Source organism: Geotrypetes seraphini, chromosome 2 (assembly GCF_902459505.1).
Source record: "Geotrypetes seraphini chromosome 2, aGeoSer1.1, whole genome shotgun sequence".
Taxonomy (NCBI): domain Eukaryota; kingdom Metazoa; phylum Chordata; class Amphibia; order Gymnophiona; family Dermophiidae; genus Geotrypetes; species Geotrypetes seraphini.
This window is the reverse complement of record NC_047085.1, coordinates 386,598,911-386,621,759: the sequence shown is the minus strand read 5'-3', so window position 1 is coordinate 386,621,759 and position 22,849 is coordinate 386,598,911. Positions and strand designations below refer to the sequence as shown.

The 22,849-nt window shown below is 40.2% G+C and overlaps 1 protein-coding gene across 5 annotated transcripts in view; it reads left to right on the top strand.

Annotated features, from left to right (window-relative positions):
* The window catches only part of WIPF3 (WAS/WASL interacting protein family member 3), a 125,473-nt gene that overhangs the window by 42,275 nt on the left and 60,349 nt on the right, over nt 1-22,849 (top strand). The gene's annotated exons all lie outside the window — the stretch shown is intronic.

Genomic DNA, 22,849 nt, shown 5'->3' with positions numbered 1-22,849 from the left:
AAATCTAGATATATAATGTCTACTGGGTCACCTTGGTCCAATTGCTTACTTATCCCCTCAAAGAAATGCAGTAGATTTGTCTGGCATGATCGGCCATTTGACCAGCCACCGGATATAACAACTTTAATATTCAAAAGATTTGACCTAATTTCAAATAATTTAAATTTGAAGCAGGAGGCACATCCTTGCTCAGAAAAACGCCACCGTTAATATCAGGCCTATAATTTCAGGCGTCTGTTTCCTGGCTAAGGAGACGCATACAGACGCTTAAGCCCGTCTAAGGCTACTTCCAGGCAAAACCATGTTCACGCCCCGCCTTGGGCATGCTTAAGCATTGCTATGCGTCTGTGCAGATGCGCTCCGGAGGCCTACAATGTGGGTATCTTGCCTGGGGGACTTTTTAAAAAATTATTATGATGTGCATCCTGATAGGCTGCCTGACAGTGGTGGGACCTCTACCGCTGCCTGCCTTCGGATGGACATTTTCAAGATTCTGGCCCAACATGTGTAATATTTGTAAAGATGATTTAGTTAAATGATCCACACCTGCATAGAAGTAATTAGACTTATTTAAATTCATTTTAACCACAGCTTAGCAGGAATTATTATAAGAGCAATGCAAAGTTGTGCATGGATCTGTCAGCTTTTTAAATGACTCTGCCATCTGTATTGCCACACCTGTAGCCAGCAATCTCAGCTGTTTCTCGGAGATATCTGGGTGACAGGAGCATGTGCAGTGAGCAGAATGAATCTATTGTGTCCTTTAAAAGTATGAACGGCGGGTCCAACAGCTGCTGCCCATATGTAGATTCTCAGTTTATTTTTCTTTTCATTCTTTTTGCATGTACCATATAGGCTCTGGTAGGTGCCTTGAAATTCAGTTAAAAACGTTATTTAAATGGTGTTTTTAAATAGAGCTTGGGTGCCTACTGGTACCTTAAAAAAAACGGCACCTTTTAGAGAATCCGAATCTTATCTTGAATACTCCACCCTCAATTTTAAAAATCGTTTTTGAATCGGGCTATAAGCCCATTGCGAGAAGCTGCCGCAGAAGTGAATTGTTTTCTGGCAACAAACAGCAGAGGTTTCCCCTGAAGAAGATCGATGCTAAAGTGAGCGTTAGCGTTGGGAGTGGTTCAAGCTCTGTCAGCGCTGAAATTGGTGTCAACCTTTTAAGATAAGTGTTGCCATTCTATTGAAAAATTTGATACAGACACTTTTTGATACTATGCGATCTTTTCTTTGTATTGATTTGCTGCCATTGTGAGTCAACAGAAGGATTAATTGTTGAAGGATTCAGGCTAATTTTTAAATTGAGGGTGGAGTATACAGTACATGATTAGAGCTGAGATCCCAGGATGGGGATCTGAAATAACATATGTTATAAGAGATCCTATGATCTGAGTATTATAGGCATTATGATATTCTCACCCGGTTAGGTTATGGTTATTTTTGAAAATAGATTTGACTAATTTTGTAGACAAGAATCTTTTGGATTGAATTGAAATTTTGAAATCATAGATAATTGACATCTGAATCTAATATAATAAAACCCTTACCCGCGCATGAGTAGTTGAAATGGCATGATCCCTGCCGCCGTGATTTGTGCTTCCGTGCCATGTTAAATTTGTGGCGTGTGTGGTGCGTGTGGGTGGAGTCTGTGGTATTTTGATTTGCTGACATCACTTCCAGCTTAGGGCCTTACTTGCTGCCGGGTCCTGCTCCTGTCTTCGCGCAAAAAGAAAATAGGTGGGAACCGTCAGTGAGGAAGGACCGAAGCAAGCAGGAGCAGCGACCTACCGCTGCTGACCGCTGTGTGAGACCCGGGAGGAGAGGGGAAGGGGGGATGGCTGGCCTACTACAGGACAGGGGGAGCAGAGAAGTGGTGCTGCTGGACAGGGGGAAGGGAGAAGAACTCCTGCAGGACAGGGGGAGCAGGTAAGGGGTGCTGCTGCTGCACAGGAAAGTGGGGAGGGGGGGAGGATAGGGAAAGGGGGCCAGAGAGCAAAGTTGCTATGCTTTGGGGTGGAGGGGTGTGCTGGGGGCAGACAGCAATCTTGGTTTGCTCTGGGGAGGGACAGAAGGGGACCACGGAGAGAGACAGAAAGAAAGGCAGGCAGGCAGGGTGCCACAGAGAGAGACAGAAAGACAGGCAGGCAGCGCACAAGAACGAAAGACAGATGCACACAGAAAGACAGCAGGCAGGGAGAGAGACAGAAAGCAAGAAAGACAGACAGACGGGGCCAGGGAGAGAGACAAACAAAGAATGACAGACAGAAGTGGGCCAGAGAGACAGACAGACAACCAGCAGCCAAGGAGAGAGAGACAAAGAAAAAAAGACAAGCAGACAGCTAGTGGCCAAGGAGAGAGAGAGAAAGAAAAAAACAAACAAACCCAGACAGACAGCCTGAAGCCAAGGAGAGAGAGAGAGAGAGAAAAAAAAGACACAGCTCAAACGGTAAGTTTTCATTAATTTTGGGGATCTGTTAAGTCTACACATCTATTCTAGCACCTGTTAATTTAACGGGCTTAAACACTAGTTGATGTATAAGTTAATTGTATAGTGAATTTTGTCCATATTACTATATCGACTGAGCATTTGTTGTGAGTAAGATTTTTTATTGAACGTAGGATTATTTGGGTTTCTGCCAGGTACATGTGATCTAGCTTGGAAGCAGGATACATGGCTAGATGGACCTTCAGTCTGACAGGCTATTATTATGTTGTAATCATGGTGCAGTCAATGGGCTGCTTGTCCGATTGCCCATGATGTGAATTTGAATACTACATTGGAATTGGTCAGGTAGCCAGCCTTTGGCCAACTCAGGCTTCCATCTAATTTGGGCCAGTAAAAATGACTGGAGAAGGCAATTGCAAACCACCTTGCTAATAGTCTGCCAAGAAACCATCACACAGTTGGTGGTCTCCATAAATCATTCATGACCTGGTAACTTACAAATAGAGGATTACCTTTACCTATAATAATGTCCATTACAAATTTTTTTTAGATAGGACCTTAACATTCCATGCAGGATTAATGAATTCATGTTTGAATCTTCTTGTTTCTCCATTTCTTATTATCAATTTCGAAAAGATCTTAAAACCCACTTATTTAAACAATATAATATACATTATTGATTTTTATATTATCATGTAGTTATAATGTACTTTTTATCTTTTTATCCTTACTTATTTTAGTTTATATTGTGTTTTCCTTATTCATTAGTTGTAATGCTTGTATTAGTTACTTAGAATTTTATTATGTATGATGTTATTATATTGTATGCTGAGTACCTATTGTGTAAACCGCTATGAACTGCTGGTTAGGCGGTATATAAAAATAAGTTGTTATTATTATTATTATTAAAAAGTGTATATAGAAGAAAAACCAGTATAGTCCCTAATATAGTTGCTGCTGTCAATTTTGAATCATGCATTCTTTTTTTCTTTTTTTAGTTTAATAAGTTTTATTTATCATAAATAAGAACAAATTGCAGTAGAACATAAACTTTATAGTCACAACAGAGTAACATTTGCCAGAGAATACAGTTATTGAAAAGAGATGGTATACAGTAAATGAGTTTGCTTACAATAGATGAGATTACATTGAATATACTGTAAAGCAAAATGTTATTTGGTTAGCATTTGGTAATTGGCACCATGTGTTTTGTCAAAAAGTGTAACCCCCCCCCCCCCAAAAAAAAAAAACAAAAAACCAACAACAAAAAAAAAAACCTCACGTGATTGTTATGGGATGTGAATAAGATAATTTTTTTAGGTATGTGATTGGAAACAAGTGACAAAAGCTTGAACAGGTGCTAAAGCAATTTTCCATCTGGAAAATTGGTCTTTGATGTTCTGTCACATTATTATTTATAATATTTCTCTTTTTTAATACATTCAATTAGTAAGGGATAATAGTCCTATGTTGTAACTGATGGATCCGTATCCCAGATGATTCTCTGCGTACATCACTTCCCTCGTCACTATTAACCCAAGCTATCCCAGCTTCTAGATCCGGTTCTTTATTTCCTGCCCATATGAGATCGTTTAAGAAGCATCCCCACGTATAAATATGGAAATTTTAACATAGGTAGATCAGCTACGTATAAAACATGTGCTTTCAAAAGCCGCTATGTGTCTGTGGAGATTTACACCATGCAGAGATTTCATGGGGACATGGTTAGGGCATGAATAGAGTAAGCTCAAACTATAGACATGTACTCTAGTTCCATTTTATAAGCAGGATACATGTGAATGCTCCAAAAAATTCCAAAAGAAGAGCCAAAGAGAGACTCTCTATAACGAGCACAGTGAGCCCAACACACAAAAAAGTCGTAGGGCAGAGAAGTCCACAGCCAAGTTCAGCATCAACAAAAGCAATCTTTATTCGTGCCCCAAGATAAAGGCAAGCGTCAGCTTGAAGGGGCAGGTGCAAAGCCCAACTGACCCCCTCCCGACAGCACTCAGTATCACTCTCGCCCCTCCCAGCTCCAAAACACCTGGTAGACTTGAGGAAGCAAGTGTATAGATGCACCTTCTTGTCCAGTTTGTCTGTCTTGACTAGATTGTAAGCTCTTTTGAGCAAGGACTGTCTCTTCTATGCTATGATGTACAGTGCCACTCTTTCACCTGATAGTATAGTTTTTCTATCAGCTGCTTTGCATCCCTTTATTCTTAATTTTTTCAATTTTTCAATTTTGGGGGATCCTCAGCGCCACCACTCAGAGCTCAACAGAATTTCATTGCTATAAGCTTTACATGCCAGCTCCTCATCGGGTCCCTTTGTTAATTTCTATCTTATATATTTATAAATTATTTGCTTTGGTACAATTTACTTATTTTGTCAACATTTAAGCATGTACTTAGCTTTTATCTTGTGGTCTCTGGCTAGGGGAAACATCACGCCATGTTTTGCTGCTAGAGCTTTATCAAGGCTTTACCCCTATAATAGAACAAAAGCTATCAGCGTTTACTTATCATGGTTTTAGCAGACATTATCAGATAAATCTTCACTGTATTGTCTTGCATTTTTAGCTTACCTATCAATTTTACCACCAAACCTGCAACCACTCTGTCCCCAGATATGGCGGTGGCGTTCTTACTAGGGTTTTAAATAGAGCGGAGCCGTGCTCTGCCGCGTCTGTGTCATTACGCAACATCCGCATCATCAAGCCACCCGCTAGCTATATTTCTGAATGTTACATCAGAGAATCCCACTCCAACTCGGCATTCAAGCCTTGTGGGGTGACTGTGTTTGGGGTATAGATCCAGCGTTGTTCTCTATAGTTCAGAAAATCTTCAACATTGCCTCCCTCCCGTCCCCATTCAACCTTTTCTGTTATTCGCCATTGTATCTGATCAACGCTATGCTGATGGTGCCTGAATGTTTTTTGTTTTTATCCGTGATTTATGCTCGTTCAGTCTTATGTGCATGGGTTGTGAAGTACGACCCACGTAGACAAGACTGCACGGGCACACAATGATGTATACAACATGCGTAGACTGGCAAGTCGTATTTGTCCTAGTTGTGATAACTTTCCCTGTTTGAAAATCTCTCCATACAGTGCCTATGATGGTGGTAGAGCACCATTGGCAATGGCCGCAACCGGTGTGATTTCCATTCTGTTTAGTTTTATAATTTCCCAATTTCTGTTGAATTAAAACCTGCCCTATCGTTTTTCCTCTCTTGAAGGCAAACATCAGGGTCTCATTAAATATGGTGTGAACCTGTAGCACATGCCAATAAGTCCTTATATAAGCTATAAGTTCTTTAGCTGCCTCTGAATATGGCAGCACACAGATTAATCTATCTGTTTGTTCTTCAACCTCTTTTTCAGATAACAATAAATCCCTATTTGCATATTTAGCTCTTATGTAAGCTTGTTTAATGGATTTCGATGGATATCCCCTAGCCTTAAACCGGAGTTTTAATTCTTCTGCTCTTTCTATGAAATCACACAGGTCCGATGATACTCTATGAATTCTTAAGAATTGACTCACTGGGAGATTGAATTTTAAATGGTATGGATGGTGACTGGAGAAGTGCAATAAAGTGTTTCTTGCTACTGATTTTCTAAATAATTTAGTTTTCAACCGAAGTTCTTCCTTTATTATTAACTCTACTCTATCTTTACTATAAGATGGAGTGAATTGAAGATGGGGGTTTCTAGTATTGATCCAGTTCAAAAAATCACACAAATCATTTTCAGAACCCTCCCACAGGAAAAAAATGTCATCAAGAAACCTCTTCCATAGTGTTATATTTTGGAAATAATTTGACTTATAAATATGAGTTTCTTCGAATTGTCCCACATAAAGGGTAGCAACAGATGGGGCCAGAGTGGCTCCCATCGCTACTCTTTGAATCTGTTGATAAAATATACCTTCAAACTCAAAGTAGTTTTCCTCTATCACCCACTGGGCTAACTGTACTAGAAATTTGGTACTAATTCTTTGTACTCCTTCTCTTTTTTTTGGAGAATATCTTGTATAATGGCTAAAGCTCCATTTTGGGGAATGTTGGTATATAAGGAAACTACATCCAATGTAACTAAAATGGTTTGAGAACTAATATTAATCTCCTGAGAGAGAATACACAGTAGATGAGAAGAATCTTTCAAATATGAAATAGTTTTTAATTCTTCTTCTGCTAGAAATATATCTACAAATTTTGACAGGGGTTCTAGCAATGATCCTTTGGTGTTCACTATGGGCCTGCCTGGTGGATCTTTTAAAGTTTTATGGATTTTAGGTGCAAAATAGATATTAGGTGTACGTGGATATTTTTCCAGTAAAAACTGGTATTCTTTTTTGGTTAACATTCTTTTTTCATAAAACGCAGTGACCCAATCAAAAATCATTTTCATCAATGGGCCTCCTGGATCCTGGGTAATTTGACTATAGGCAGTTGTGTCCGATAATTGACGAAGAGCTTCTTTTAAATAGTTTTCTCTATTTAGAATGACTGTGGTGCCACCCTTATCTGCTCTTAGTATCATGCAATCTCGCTTGACTGCGGGAGATCGCAGATTGTTGGAGAACGTCTACTTCTGGGGGGGTTCCCTGCTCAGGAGTAAGCCCCATGGACAGCCTGCACATCAGATTGGGGCTCCAGGATCTTTCCCTTGGTAGCTAGCTCACCCCAGGATCGTTCGCTAGTGAGTCAGATTCCTTAGAACCCCACTAATACAGCGTTACAACCATAAAAGAACAGGAAAACATTCTCCTGTCATCAAATAATGAACAGAATTTTAACATACTTCACTAATAGCTAAACACGTACACTTTGGGCCTCTTCTATTAAACTGCGCTAGCAGTTTCTAGTGTGGGGAGCCGCGCTGAATGGCCCGCGCTGCTCCCGATGCTCATAGAGTTCCTATGGGCATCGGGAGCAGCGCGGGCCATCCAGCGCGGCTCTCTGCACTAAAAACTGCTAGCGCAGTTTAACAGAAGAGGGGGCTGGGTGTAGTCACCAGCCAATGGCGTTCCAAGCGCTCAAGCATTCAATCTCTTCTTGAGATAGTCAGAATAGAGCCTGCGATGCAGTTGAACAGCATCACAGGCTCTGTCCTACACGGCAACCGCTTTGCGGAATGGATTGCCTCTTTTCATTCTCAAGAGTTAATTTTGAACTAATTTTGTAAACATTTAGAAACTACTTATGGAGAAATCATTTGACACCTAACTTTGGGGTCCTTTTCCTAAGGCGCACTAACCAATTTAGCGCGCGCTAAGTGCTAAGGTTATATTCTATGGGCGGCTTAGCGCGCGCTAAATTGGTTACCGCGCCTTAGTAAAAGGACCACTTTCTGTTTTACTCTCTGTTGTATGATGTGATCTGTAAACCTCGTTGAGCTCTGCATTCTAGGGATGATGTGGTATATAAGAACAATGATTAGATTAGATTCTGGCTGCTCAAAGGGCCAGATGGATCCTCAGTACTTGCTTCATATTGGGAGACTGCGGCCACATGGGTTAAAATAAACCACTTCCACCTTCAGGAGCATAACTGGATAGCACATTTAGCTAGACCATTTACTGTACCTGCAAATACCAGAGAGGCTGTAACCAGGGGCTACATTCTTCCCAATGAATCTTGGTATGCCATTGCAAAAGGCCTCACATTTACTATATAGGACGTACTGTTATTCCAGCTCTGCACACTTCACATACCAAGCTCTATGACCCACATAGGAATGTGAAAACCTGGAATCCTGGAGTTGAGCCTGCGAAAACATTAGCTAAATGACATTTGCAATATGTGCGAGAGGTGGATGTTTTTAAATGCCAGCAATTATAACACTGACAGGAGTAAGTCATCTAAAAATGTCTTACGATAAGAGACACCAATTAGATGGATCATTGAGCAAGTTTCCTGGTCTATTGTCGGGTAAATATATGAGAATGCTAGTCTAATAAATCAAAGGATTAGCTGCTACCGGCCTCAGTCCTGGTGTTGACAGCCAGGTCTATGAAACAGCAGCAGTTTTCTCCATATCTGCTAAGAACATCAAAGGATTCAGAAACATCCACCAACAGGGCTTAGAGCCAGCAATTCATTGAGACATCTGCAGGTCTCATCTGAACTCTTGAGTGGTGAGTACTAGAACCTTGTATATGTCTTCAGGTGGGTGGGATGAGAATCTCCACTGGCTGCGATTACCTCCATTCCATATTCCTGTAAACTGGAAATGGTGAATCTTCTTTTCAAAGGTATCTTTGCCCACCTTCTGTGTAATTCAGAGTACATATTGTCCCACAATCACTGTAAATCCTGTACTAGCATCTGCTGTATCTGGGTTGGTTGAGTTTATTTTGAGGTTGGCATTATGTCATAGGGAATTTCTTTTATTGGGGTGAGGGGTAATTTTTATCTCCATACTGACAGTGAATAGGGAGGATCTGTGAATCTTTTCTTATTGTTAGGTATTCCAAAACCTTACACAGCTGATTAAGATACCATCACACATATTAAAGGGCTATTTTAAGATGTTACTTGATATGTTCATTTTCTGTTGATGATGATGAAATGTTTCAGCACCACTTTCACAGGCAGGTCATCTTTTCCTTAAATTTAAACTGAATAATATTTCATTGAAGATCATCAGGAACTTGACCTCAGCAATATGAGAGCTTATCAAAGCAGATCCATGTATTTAGTTTAAATATTCATCTTTGCAGACCATGATTGATTCTTGGAATGAGAGATTTAAATCATCCTAAAAGAAATAGAAATTGCAACGTCCAAAGAGATTGGATCTCAAAAAACCTTGTTGGTTTCCTGAGGGCTTTTGCCTTTGTAATTATCAAGACTGATGCTGAGAAGAAATGGTAGTAAGTCTTGGATGCAACCGTATGAGTTAGTAATAATTTGATTTTCTGCTGTAAAGAGATTTTTTTTACTTTTGAGTCAATGTTTTGAATCTCACTCTGTTTTGTACCATGTGATGGGTGTGTTTATATGAAGGAAAAGAGACTGCTAGCTTTGTAGTGAGTCAGAGGAGTGGTCAGTCTAAGAGGAAGTTGAACCAGAGAAAGATCTAGAGAACACAAGTTGTTAGGCCATTTTTAGTACTTCTGAGTAGGGTTATTATTTGTAAATCTGAGCTCTAGAATGTTGGACGATCCAGTGTGCTCTCATAGAATGCTTTAATGTGAGTGACTCTTGGGTTCCAATGTCTCAATTCATTATGCATACTTTGAATCACCTACGTGAGTACTTGCATTACAAATCTACCTCATGTACAGGTATGTACCAAGTGGCTGAAACTAAGGGCTCCTTTTACTAAGGTGTGCTACAATGCCGCCGTACTAGACACTAACGCCTCCATAGAGCTTGCGTTGGTATTTTAAGTATTTACATTTTAAGGAAAAATTTCACTTTGCAGTATTCCTCAATGAAACAAGTGAGGTTCAAGAGATATCATTCTGCTTCTTATCCATTTCAGGCTTCACATTGTTAGAATTCACTCCTCTTGAGTGTTAGTTCAGAAAATTGTTATTTAAAATTTGGGAAATTATTGAAAGCTTTCTTTTTTCAAACATTTTATTATTTTGCGGAAAGATATTAATTGTTGTTTTAATCTGTTTTGTATTTCCCTGTAAATTATTTAGTTTGTTTACATCGTAAACCACACTAAACTATTTTGGAGAGGAGCTGATTATAAGTTTTAATTGTAATCTTGGGGTAGTTACATTAGAGGACATGTTGAGAGGATGTAACACAAACATAAAATGACAGTACACTTCTCCCTCCGTATTTGCGGTTTCAATTATTTACAGTTTTTAGTTTGCAGGCTCCTTCCCCCCCCCCCCCCAATTACATCAGTTTGCATAGAGAAATCGCCTATTCCATGTGTTTACAGAGAAAATTGCTGATTCCCAGACCTTTCTTCACGGTTTTACCTCTCCTTCAGGAACAGGCCAGGTCTCCCACCATGTTATTTGTGGTTTCACGATGGTTTTTAATAGAAAACAGTGAATAACATATGAAAAAGTTATTCACGGTTTTTCTGTATTTGCGAGTCTGTTAATCCCCTATCACAGCGAATACGGAGGGAGAAGTGTATTTTATTTCAAAGGCTTCATAAACAATTGTAGTGAAGAGAATAAGAAATGAGATTTCTCTGGACAATTGAGTTATCTGTTGCCTTTCATGGTTGTTTTAGGTTATGCATATTAAATTTCATGTGGAGTTTCAGACAAGGTCTCATGAGAAGACTCGAAGACTGCAAAATATAATGACAAGATAAAAGGTTGATTGTTGTGTATTTGGATTTTCAAAAGGCATTTGACAAAATACCTCATGAAAGACTTCTGAGGAAATTAGAAAATCATGGGATAGGAAGTAATGACCTATTACAATGGACAACAAAGTATTTGCTTCTTCAACACTTTTGGGTGTATCTTACAGATTTTTGGCTGCTGATCATGAAAATCATGTTTAAAATTACGTATCACGTACCGTTTAAAAAAAAAAAAAAAAAAAGTACATTTTTACAATTTCTTGTTATACTTTCAGGCTAATGCAATTAATAATTAATGACTGACACCAAGATTAAGGAAGGCATTTTTGTCGGTTCACAGATCAGACACGTCATCAATGACTAGAGATTTGAAGATCTATTAGTCGGGCCAGAGAAAATCACCTAGAAAGCATTCAAGGATGTCGTTGAGAATTTTCTTGGCAGTTACAGAGCCCCAAACTATATTCAACTGGTTGACAAACTTCTTAGAGTATACAAAACCATGAAGTGCAGCATTTCACTGAAGATACACTTTCTACATTCACACTTGGACTTCTTCCCCACAAATCTTGGTGCAGTCAGCGACCTACATGGCAAAAGGTTTCACCAGGACATTGCCACTATGGAAAAAAGATTTGATCAATATTGCAATACAGGAGATACTGTTCAAGTACCTCTGAGGAGAAATATACATTTTACGTGATCTATATTCTTATTTGTCTGTGTCAACTATGCTATATTGGACAAACTTCCCGTCCCTTTAAGACTCGTCTATTTGAACATCACCACAATATTGATCATCATAAGGGTGTGGATATGTTGGGACAACACTTTGAAAAGAAATGGCAGAGGCTTCACGATTTAAAATGTATGGTTCTGGACTCCTTATCCCAGTCCCAACGGAGGAATGATGTTAGAAGAAGGCTCCACCAAATTGAACAATACTGGATTTTTACATTGAGAACAGTATGGCAACAAGGACTTAATCAAAGGATTGAATGGCACATATTTTATTAATGAGCTGGAGGAATATAAAATTTGTGAGAGAAAGAGGATATGATGTCAGAGATAACGTAATCTAAACGGAAGTACAGTACAGTACACAAGCAAGGTGTCCCACTGGCCAAGACTGCTGCCAAAAAGCAGCCAAAAAGTGGTGAAACAAGGTCTCTTATTGGGAGTGAGAAGCTGGTGACAGAGACGCTGAGGATAAGAAGAGTCCCATCTTCGAGATAAGTCCTTAATTGTGCACCTGACCGGCAGTTTGCATTTTTAAACCTGGGGCTGTTAAGGGTTTTTTTTTTTTGCCAGTGATAATACTGAAAACAGCTTGGATTTCTACTTTGCTAGACACTGTTATGTTAGTATGAGGAGAATAACTAGTAAGATAATCAAATATTCTGAGTTCAAAGTTGTTAATCGCAAGAGAACTGTGAAAAATTGCAAGAGAATCTTGGGAGACTGGGCATCAAAATGGCAGATGACATTTAATGTGAGCAAGTGCAAAATGATGCATATAGGAAAGGAACCCAAACTATAGCTACATGATGCAGGAAAAGGATCTAGGTGTCATTGTTGAGGATATGTTGAAACCCTCAGCTCAATGTGCTGTAGTGTCTAAGAAAGCAAATAGAATATTAAAAATATCAGGAAAGGAATGGAAAACAAAGATGAAAATGTTATAATGCCCTTGTATCGCTCTAGATAAAGGATTCTGGTAGTATGTAATTTCTGTGTGAGGCTCTGTAGTCGTCCTGTTTATTCTATTTTCCCTGTAAAAGCAGTATGGATGTTCTAGGCCTCGCTGTGTAATATTTGCAATGTTTCTTTTTCATAAGCCGGAGTGTTGCAGTTTGAATCGCTGGACTTAGCAAATACCATGCTAAATCAGCACTATGTAGTTTTTAGTCTTTTTAAGAGGGTTTTGTGTGAACTTCACAAAGAGCAGGATTTACTAAAAGACGCCATCACATTACTGCACGTTATCATCTATTAATAAACATCGACTTTTAGTTCCATTTTATGCAATGCGACCTTGTATTTTTATTTATTTATTTAACAAATTTTTCAACCGCCTATTACTAGACGGCTTACAAATAGCAACATTCATAAAATAACAAAAAACATACAAAAAAACAAAATTTATACAATAGAAAAAATTCAAATCATTCAATACGAACAATTTAGCCACAGCGCTCTATTATATAGCATGTGTTTTAAAAAAAGTGGTTCAGTAACAGGGTGCCCATATGTATGCATCACTTGAGGGCATATGCACGTGACAGTGCATTTAAGTGTCCTTTTACCTGCGAAAGTGGTAGCAGGGCAACTCAGTGCCATTCTGTAATGGTGCATGTAAGTGGCATGGAGAGCATAATCAAAAGTCCGATTCAGACATATGGTGCTAGATGCCCAAAGTTGGCAGTGGTAAAATGTCCAGTCTCGAAAAATACGTCTAGAATTTTTTTCCCCGAAAATCATCTATCTAGATGTCCAGACCGCCAGTACGTCAGACAAATTTTTGGTCGAAAATGTGGTATAAAGTCCCAAACGCCCAGAACAAGACCATTTGGATGTGGGAGGTGCCATCATTGTGCTGGACTGGCCACCCAGACATGGCAACAGAATAGTGGGGCACCTTACAGGGCATTGCTTTGAACTTCACAAAACTCCTGTATAGGATATGATAAGCCCCCCCAAAACACACTACCCACCTGTCTACAACCCCAATAACCCTTATGGCTGCAGGTGGCACCTATATTGCAGTATAGTAGGGTTTAGGGGGATTTTAGTGGCCTCACATTTTCCACCATGAATGTAGTAGTTAGACTGATTTATGAACCCGGGTCCTCCTCTCTATGGTTCACTAGCCCACCCCCAGGCTACTTAAGACATCTGTTATTCAGCTCTACTAGGCCTTCCTATACCAGGTGCTGATGTTCCGGAGACAGGTATGTGCATTTTTATTCTGATATTTGTGGCAGTGTGAGGGGGTCAGTGATCACTGGGGGAATGTGTGGGGGTCTTTAAGTTGTCTCTGCAGTGGTTATCTGGTCACTTTGGCACTTATATCTGCTTTTATATCGTCTAACTCACAACATATAAGTTTCATCCAGGAAGTCTCGTGAAACATTCGATTATCCCCTCAGGATGACTAAGTCTAGTTCGGCCTACATCCTGCCCAAATACTGCCCTAACCACTCCTTCAGATATACCCCTTTTAGCTCTGGGCGCACAGCAGCTTTCAGAGGCCTAAAAAGTCCCTGGATATGTCCAGAAAGTCAATTTGATTATCAGCACTTGGACGGCCTGTCTTCTAGGTCATCCAAGTGCCAACTTGGGCGGGTTTTTAGATGTGTTTAAGTTTTTGATTACGAGCCCTATAGCATGTAAATGCAAAGGGCATAACATGGGCAGAGCATGTATAGTCAAAAATAACCAAATATATGGATAGAGTGAAGAGAAGAAAAATAGAATAACACTTACAAAATCATCTCCATTTTACTGGTACATCGCCTATAAACAGCATCCAATAAATGGAGGTAAAAAGACCTCAGTGAGCCTATGCAAATTATCAGCACAAGATCTTACAAACCATTCCCGTCATAGGTCCCCAAAAACCTCCATTAAAAACCACTACATCATCAACAAACTCCAATATTTCAAAATATAAACACCTCTTTGTGCCCACAAATAACGCTAATGTTCATACATCAAGTCATATTTTAAATTACAGTACTTAAAAAAGTTCACTCAAACTGGCAACGATAATGCACTTATCTTTTAATGGGAAAAGTGTGCAATGATTCAGCACTGCCCAGGCAGTGGAAGATAAACTGCCAACTCAGCTTCCCACACCACAGAAAACAGCTGTTTCATTTGTAAACTTGCGGGAGTCCAAACAAGGACACTTTGTTTCACTACACGGCCGCTTCAGGTGACCACTTCACAAAACACACATTATTCAGTACAGCATTCAATAAATGACTGCCTGCAGTAAGCCCTTTTCAGCTGTGGTAAGCATGCACTAGTGCTTACCACAGTTTTTGTAAAAAGACTCCTTTCTCACTCTAGTTATACCATGGGGCAGTTCTGGAACTGAGCACACTGATGCCGGGTGCTAATTACCTCAGAATAACGTTGCCCATTCAATGCATTCGTTCAGTCCACTAGGCTATACTGAGTTCAACATATGTATAGTATTTATTTATTTTAAAATTTTCTATACCACTTAAGAACTAAATGGTTCACATCAGTTAAGACAAACATAATAATTATGACAAACTAAAATCTTAAAATTAACAGGGGAGAACTGTTAAGTCATAAGAATGTGGTGACAAACAGTTGGGGTTTTAGCTGTTTCTTGAATTGAAACTGACCAATACATTGTCGCAACTGACCCACCAAAGCATTCCACATCTTCACACCAGCTATGCAGAATGTCATTGCTCTGGTGTCTTCATAGTAACCTTGCTTTCTTGAGGGTAATACATTTTTATTTTTAGATCATAAAGATCTGCCTGGTTTATAGTAGACTCTCAGTTAACTGGCACCCATGGGGATTGATAGATGCCGGATAAATGTAGTTTTTGGTTGATTGAGAGTTACTATTAAAAATAGGCCTAACTAATATTATACCCCATACTATGCCATACCATAAACTGTTCCAGACAAACTGCCAGATAGGTGGTAGGCAAAGCGTGGGCATACTCGGGTGTGGCATGCCAAGTTTACACTTAAATTTTCACCAGAAATTGATTTTATTTTCATTTTTATTTGAAGTATTACAGTATTTCTTTTTTCTGGTTGCTTGAGAGTTCTGGTTAATTGAGTTCCAGTTAACACTGTATCCAGCATTGCTTTCTCAGCTTCAAAAACCAGCACCAGTCTCCTCTTCTTATTGATCATATACATTGCTCCAAAATCACATCGCAATGATGAAAAAATCATGTTGAAACTCCAAACAAAAATTAGAAAGTTTCAGCGTGTTCAGAAAAATTATTCCAAAAAATTAATCGGAGAGAGAATATAATATTAAACAAAATTCTCACAAAGAATATATACTTCAATACCAGAGAATTTCATAAAAGATACAATAGATATAAATATATAAATGTGCTCAGTGACGTGAACAAATCAGATAGCCACAGGGAGGCTGGAGAAAGTTCAACTCATAACATCATTGCACATGCCCTACCTGCCTCCATTATTAAAAATATCCCTGATATAATATGTCTAAAGAGGTCTAAAACGTTTAGGTAAAAGATCACTTATCTCAATTTTTGTAGAATCTTACAGTCCTCCAGGCAGGGAGCACGGAACAAGCAATGAAGTCCTCAATCAGGTGGCAAAAAAACGTGTGTGTGTGACCAGTTCCCCAAATTAATCACACGTTTTATTGCCACCTGGTGAGGACTTCACTGCTTGTTACAACTTCCGTGCTCCCTGCCTAGAGGATTGTAAGAGTCTACAAGAATTGAGATAAGTGATCTTTTACCTAAACGTTTTAGACCTCTTTAGAAAACAAAGCTTTTGATAAATTGAGTTCTGAATCTTCAATATTTGTCCGGAGGGCGGAGAAGGGGGGGGAGAGATGCTATTATGCTATGGGACATTACATTTCCTTTTGTATCCTGCCATAGCCCCTTGTGAATTCATGGCAGATCACAATAAATTCAACTACTGGAAACAGACCCATTTAGACATCATAATCAATTTCAAGATAGAAATATTTATGTGAAGCCTGGTCCCAACTGTCTAATATGGATAATTATAACTAATTATATCACTGACTTTGGATCCTTCAGCTGAGATTTATTAATTAATTTTGGAGCTGGCAGGGAGGGGGAAGAAAGAAGGGATTTCTCATGGAAAGTGAATTTAGATATTTAACATATCAATATTATAAGATACCAATTTTCTATCTGCTCCCAAAAATACATAAGACCTTGTCTAAGCCATCTGGCTGAACAATAGTGTTGGCACAGGATTCATTGTTGGAAAAGTCCTGTAAATTCATTTATGCATGTCTACAGTTGTTTGGTGGGAGTAAAATCCATATTGAGGGACACTAAAGTTTTTTTGCAATTGCTTCAACATTGGGAAGCAACGTTAGCAGAAGTCACCTGTTTGGTTACTTTTGATGTATCAGCTTTGTATACCTCAATCCTGTAAGTGGAAGCCCTTCAGGTTTTAGAGGATAATTTAGATCAACACCCCATCCACATTTAATTCCTATGGATTTCCTGGTAAGACTGTATAATTCTTGGTGGGCTCGATATGTGTTGTGTTAGACTCATTTAATATGTGTTGTGTTGGATGATTTTTTTGTCTTTGGAAGGGACCTTTAGATGCGCTTCATTAATTTAGTCGGTATGTAAACTTTTGTCATTGAAATGAAGTATTTGAGTATTGCATTCTTGGATGTTCTGGTGAAGATTGAGGGGAAACCATTTTGAAACAACTGTGTTTTCTAAATTCATGGATAGAAACTCTCTCTGTATTGCATCTATAAAGAAGATACTTTTAGATTGCTATTTGCAAAGTTTTCTTCTCTGTAACAGCTAAAGATTTTTTTCCCCTATATGTGTAATAGAGAGAGATTAGATTAAGCTGGTGAGAAGGCTTTCAGATTATGATCAGAGCATGTACTTATTAGATTGCTGATGAATTGTGCTTTCCTTGTATTGTGTGTGGTAATTGAAACCACCCATTATTATATTATTGCCCAGTTTGTGAGCTTTTCTAATCTCTGAAAACATTTCTTCATCTGTCTGCTCAATCTATCCCGGTGGACGGTAGTATAATCCGATCTGTGTATTCCTTCCCTTCATACATGGAATTTCTATCCATATGGATTCCATACCGCTAGGTCATGCAGAATGTTTATTTGATTTGATTTGATTCAATTTCCTCTTTAACATAGAGCACCCCACCCCTCCAATTTGATCTACTCTATCATTGTGATATAATTTGGACCCTGGTAAAACTATGGGCTCCTTTTACTAAGCTGCGATAGTGTTTTTAGCTGAATTGCCGCGTGCACTAAACCCGTGCTACGCAGCTAGAATTAATGCCAGCTCAATGCTGGCGTTAGCATCCAGCACGCGCTAAAACTGCTATCACAGGTTAGTAAAAGGAGCCCTATGTCCCGTTGTTTCAAGTTTATCAAGTTTCAAGTTTATTAAAAAAAAATTTATACCGCTTAATCAGATTTCTAGGCGGTGTGCAGAATAAAAAGTTTCATAAAAACAAATTAAAATTAAAAATACTAAACATAACCAGGATAGGTTCATAAAACACATAACAAAACCCTAACTTCACACAGTTAGGAAAGAAGGGTAAGAACTACAATCTTTGAGGAAAAGAGCACGGTAAAAGGGGATAAAAACAATAGGTGAGGGTAAAAAGCTATAACGCTTGTTTTAGTCCTTAAAAGGACAGTTATTGTCCAAAAGCATCTTGGAACAAGAATGTTTTTAATTTTACTTTAAATTGATTTAATACGGATTCGATGCGTAAATGATTAGGCAGCAAATTCCAAAGAGAAGTTGCAGTAACAGCAAAGTTGTTGGATCTCAACGTGTTGATTGATTTTAGTGATGGTACGACAAGGAGATTACATTGGACGAAGCAATTTGGAAGGACTGTGAGGAATTGTCCTATCAGGTTTCTGAGATGCCTATTACATCTAACTCTTCATTCAGTGCTATAACTCTCCTATCTTATTTTTAGGGTTCTAGCATTTTTATACAGACACTCCAAATTGTGTTTTTTCCTTGTATCTACAGGCTGCTGAGGGAGATGACAGGGATAATTTGAGTTCTTTTATTTAGCCTTCTTCTTAAACACTCCATTTCACCATTATTTAAACCTCTCTATTGGGACTCCCTAAATACCCTGCTTCAATAGTATCCTTCAAGGATACTCCACACCGAACTATCTGCTCCTTGGCGACTGTCAGCTTTCCCCAACCCTCCATCTTAGTTTAAAAGCTGCTCTATCTCCTTTTGAAGATACCAAAAAGGAGGCAGTAATGATCACACGGTTCTCGGAGAGGCTGCTTGCTGACCAAACAACTGTGAACACACAAGAAGATAGTGTACAATCAATATATTAATTGTTATAATTTAGTAATGGAGTACCTTCAGTGTGATAGAGCAGCGAAAGGAGCAATGCTCCAGCGCTTCACATCATGAGACAAAGACCAACCAATCCCTGCCCCCACACCATCATGGGGTACTTCCAGGGTGTGTCATGTAAATCAAAAAAGTGCAAAATGAGGTCAATCAAACAGTCTGTCAGAGAACCTCCCCCAGAAAACTTCCACAAGAATCAAAAAGCCGACTTAGCTGAAGATGAAAACGGATGATAAGACGGTCTCCCAAAAACAGGGAGATCCGCAGGATACCAGGTCCGTTTTCATCTTCAGCTAAGTCGGCTTTTTGATTCTTGTGGGAGTACTGTTCTGTTTGTGCAGTTGGTTTCTTTTAGATATCTATCAATGCAGTGTGACAATCTGTTTGTTCAACCTTGGATGAGCTGACAGCCTTGTTGGGAAACAGTTTTTGGTACTTCTGTGTGCGCAGTGCAGAATATGTGTCTTCCTGAAGTGCTGCATTTGTAGGATCATATTTGTGGGGCTAGTTGGGGGAAAGGGGGAACCAGAAAGAGGATCATATTTTGGGGGGGGGGCTGGTATAGGTGGATGGGGGACTAGAAGATGGCTTTTTCTTCACATTAGGATAAGGTAGCATGATAGTAATAGGTTCTGTATTGGATTTGATTGGTGTAGTAGATGGAGAGGGTGGGAGAGAATAACAGAAGATGGATCATATGTCTAGAGAGGTCAGAATTGTGTTAAATTAGGGAGGAGGTGTGAAACAAGTGTTAAAGGAAATAACAGTTTACATGGTATAGATTGTACATTGTTTTATTTTTTTAGTGTAGACCACGGGTGTCCAACCTGTGGCCCGAGGGATGCTTGCGGCCCCGTGAAGTATTTTGTGTGGCCCTTGTTGAGGGCGATGCAGTATTTTCCTCTGCTGCCCCCGAGTGTTTACTATCTTGCCGGCTCCCTCCTCTGTCTTGCTGCAGCGTTTGCGCATTTGTGTCGCCCCAGAAACATTTTTTTCAGTCAATGCGGCCCAGGGAAGCCAAAAGGTTGGACACCCCTGGTGTAGACATTGAGAGGTCAGTAATGAAAGCCCTGTCCCCAGGTCAATAGCATCGTATCAGTGGAAATCATGGCTTTGATTATTGCCTTTGTTCACAGGTAGAGAACATAAGGCATTCATTATGTGTGGTATTGCCTTCCTTTCAGAAGAGGTGATTCAGAGGTGTGGCACAGCAAGATTGGGAAATGGAAGGGGAAAGGGAGGGGTTCTGGCAAATGGTGGATTGTTCTCTTTCAAAATGGAACCCTGGGCCTGGGGTGTCATTCATTCAAGTCCCCAGCTAAGCTTGCCTGGGCCAATAGTGGGGCACAAGCTGGGGCCAGAATTATTTTCTTTAAGCTGAAGGGTGTTTCACCCAACAAGACTATGAGCTAGATGCACTAAAGTCAGCGATTGTCGCTAAACCTGTTTTCACAGTTTTAGTGACAATCACTATTACCAACCCAATTCACAAAACCGCGTGTTTTTCCTTTCGATCACCAATTTTCTGATCCGGCCATGCAAATTAGTTAAAACTCCATGGAAAGTAGTCAAGCATTGGCAGGAGGGAGTGGGCATCCCTCCTACTGCATCGCTGCCATGGGGGGGGGGGGGGTCGCATTGGCAAGAGGGAGTAGGCATCCTTCCTGCCATTTTTGCTGCCATGGGGGGGGGGGGGACTGTGCCCTAATAGTAGTCACAGGAGGCTGCTTCCCCTATCCCTGTTAGGGCTCTGCGCATGTGTCAATTGCTCACTGAGCGATTTGATCTGTTGAGTTTGCATGCAAATTATTTGCACCTCTGTGCAAATCATTAATCATTTAAGAACATAAGAAGTTGCCCCCGCTGAGTCAGACCAGAGGTCCATCTTGCTCAGCGGTCCGCTCCCGCGGCGGCCCATCAGGCCTAGTGCCTGAACAGTGATCCCTGATTAATTTTATAACTTACCTCTAATCCCATCCCTATAATCTACTTCTACTCTTATCTGTACCCCTCAATCCCTTTGTCTTCCAAGTACCTATCCAAAGCTTCTTTGAACCCCTGTAGCGTGCTCCTGTTTATCACATCCTCCGGTAGCGCGTTCCATGTATCCACCACCCTCTGTGTGAAAAAGAACTTCCTAGCGTTTGTTCTAAACTTCTCCCCTTTCAATTTCTCTGAGTGCCCCCTTGTACTTGTTGATCCCCCTTAATTTGAAAAATCTGTCCCTGTCTATTTTTTCTATGCCCTTCATGATCTTGAGGTTTCTATCATGTCTCCTCTAAGTCTCCGCTTTTCCAGGGAGAAAAACCCTAGCCTTTTCAGTCTGTCAGTATATGAGAGGTCCTCCATACCCTTTATTAGCTTAGTTGCTCTTCTTTGAACTCTCTCAAGTACCTCCATGTCCTTCTTGAGGTACGGCGACCAGAATTGAACACAGTACTCCAGGTGCGGGCGCATCATAGCACGATACAGTGGCAGGATGACTTCTTCTTTCTGGTCGTGATACCCTTCTTAATGATACCCAACATTTTGTTTGCTTTCCTTGAGGCTGTTGCACACTGCGCCGACGCCTTCAATGTTGTGTCTACCATCACTCCCAGGTCTCTTTCAAGGTCGCTCACCCCTAGTGCTGATCCCCCCCATTTTATAAGTGAACATCGGTTTTTTTTCCCTATATGTACGACTTTGCACTTCCCTATGTTGAAACTCATTTGCCATTTTTTGGCCCATTCTTCTAGTGTTGTCAGATCTTTTTGGAGATCTTCGCAGTCCTCCATGTTATTTACCTTGCGATATAGTTTGGTGTCATCCGCAAATTTAATAACCTCACTTAGTAGTGCATTGATCGCTAGTTCAGAGTCAGCCAGAGAATCGACCAACAGCGATCCACTCAGTATTACCGACTATTTTTTGTGCATCCAGGCCCCAAAGAAAATCAGTTACATGCCAGAGATAGATTGGTTGAATATTGTCACTTTACTGGAGCAAAACAGACTCCAACATGGTGGGCACCTGGAATGCGCTTCCGGAGGTTGTGACAGGACAGAGTACACTACGGGGTTTCAAAGAAGGATTGGATAAATTCCTGAAGGATACGGGGATTGAGGGATACAGATAGAGGTAGAGATAGGTTATGAAAGGGTATAGATAGAAGGATAAAGGGGACTAAAGGGTTTTAGAACAGGATCACCTTACAGGTCATGGACCTGATGGGCTGCCGCGGGAGCGGACTGCTGGGCGCGATGGACCTCTGGTCTGACCCAGCGGAGGCTACTTCTTATGTTCTTAACTATACACAGTCTCCAAGGAACAAGTTCCCTTCACAGGTCCCTAACAGGTTTCCAAATCTGTCCCATCCTGGGATCAAGTCTCTAGTTTTGTTTTATTCAGCCAGTGGGCCAATCCCACTCCAACTCCCAATCCTCAGCCTAGGGCCACTTCCTCCATGTCATGCTGTCACTATCCACCTTGACTCCTGCATGCTACCAGAATATATTCCTTCTCCCAGCAGATCCTCTTTATTCAAAACCAGGATTCCCCCCCCACCCCCACCCCATGTACTCAGGGTCTAGGCAGGGGATGGGCAAACAAAAGACTTGCATCTTTCCTGTTCAATTCACCCCAAAACCCACCTTCCCAGGCACAGTTTACCAAATATTGATCACCCCTCCTCGGGCTCTTCCCTTTAGTGACCCCCCTCTCATGAGAACACAACTTTCTGAAGGGGTTATACAAACTTTGGCAGCCTGAGACATTATTCACACCTTACTGCTGTAGCTCCAGCTGGATACAATTCCCTGTAGCCTTTTAAGCCATGGTGTACTTAAGAAAATTCTCTCGGAGAAGCCTATAAAATGAGGTTTATTGCACACCTCTTATCAAGGTAGTTTACAAACTTATCAAAGGTTATTTCTTTTGCTCGTGTTATCAGAACATTCTGGAACTGTGCATGACTTATATTTC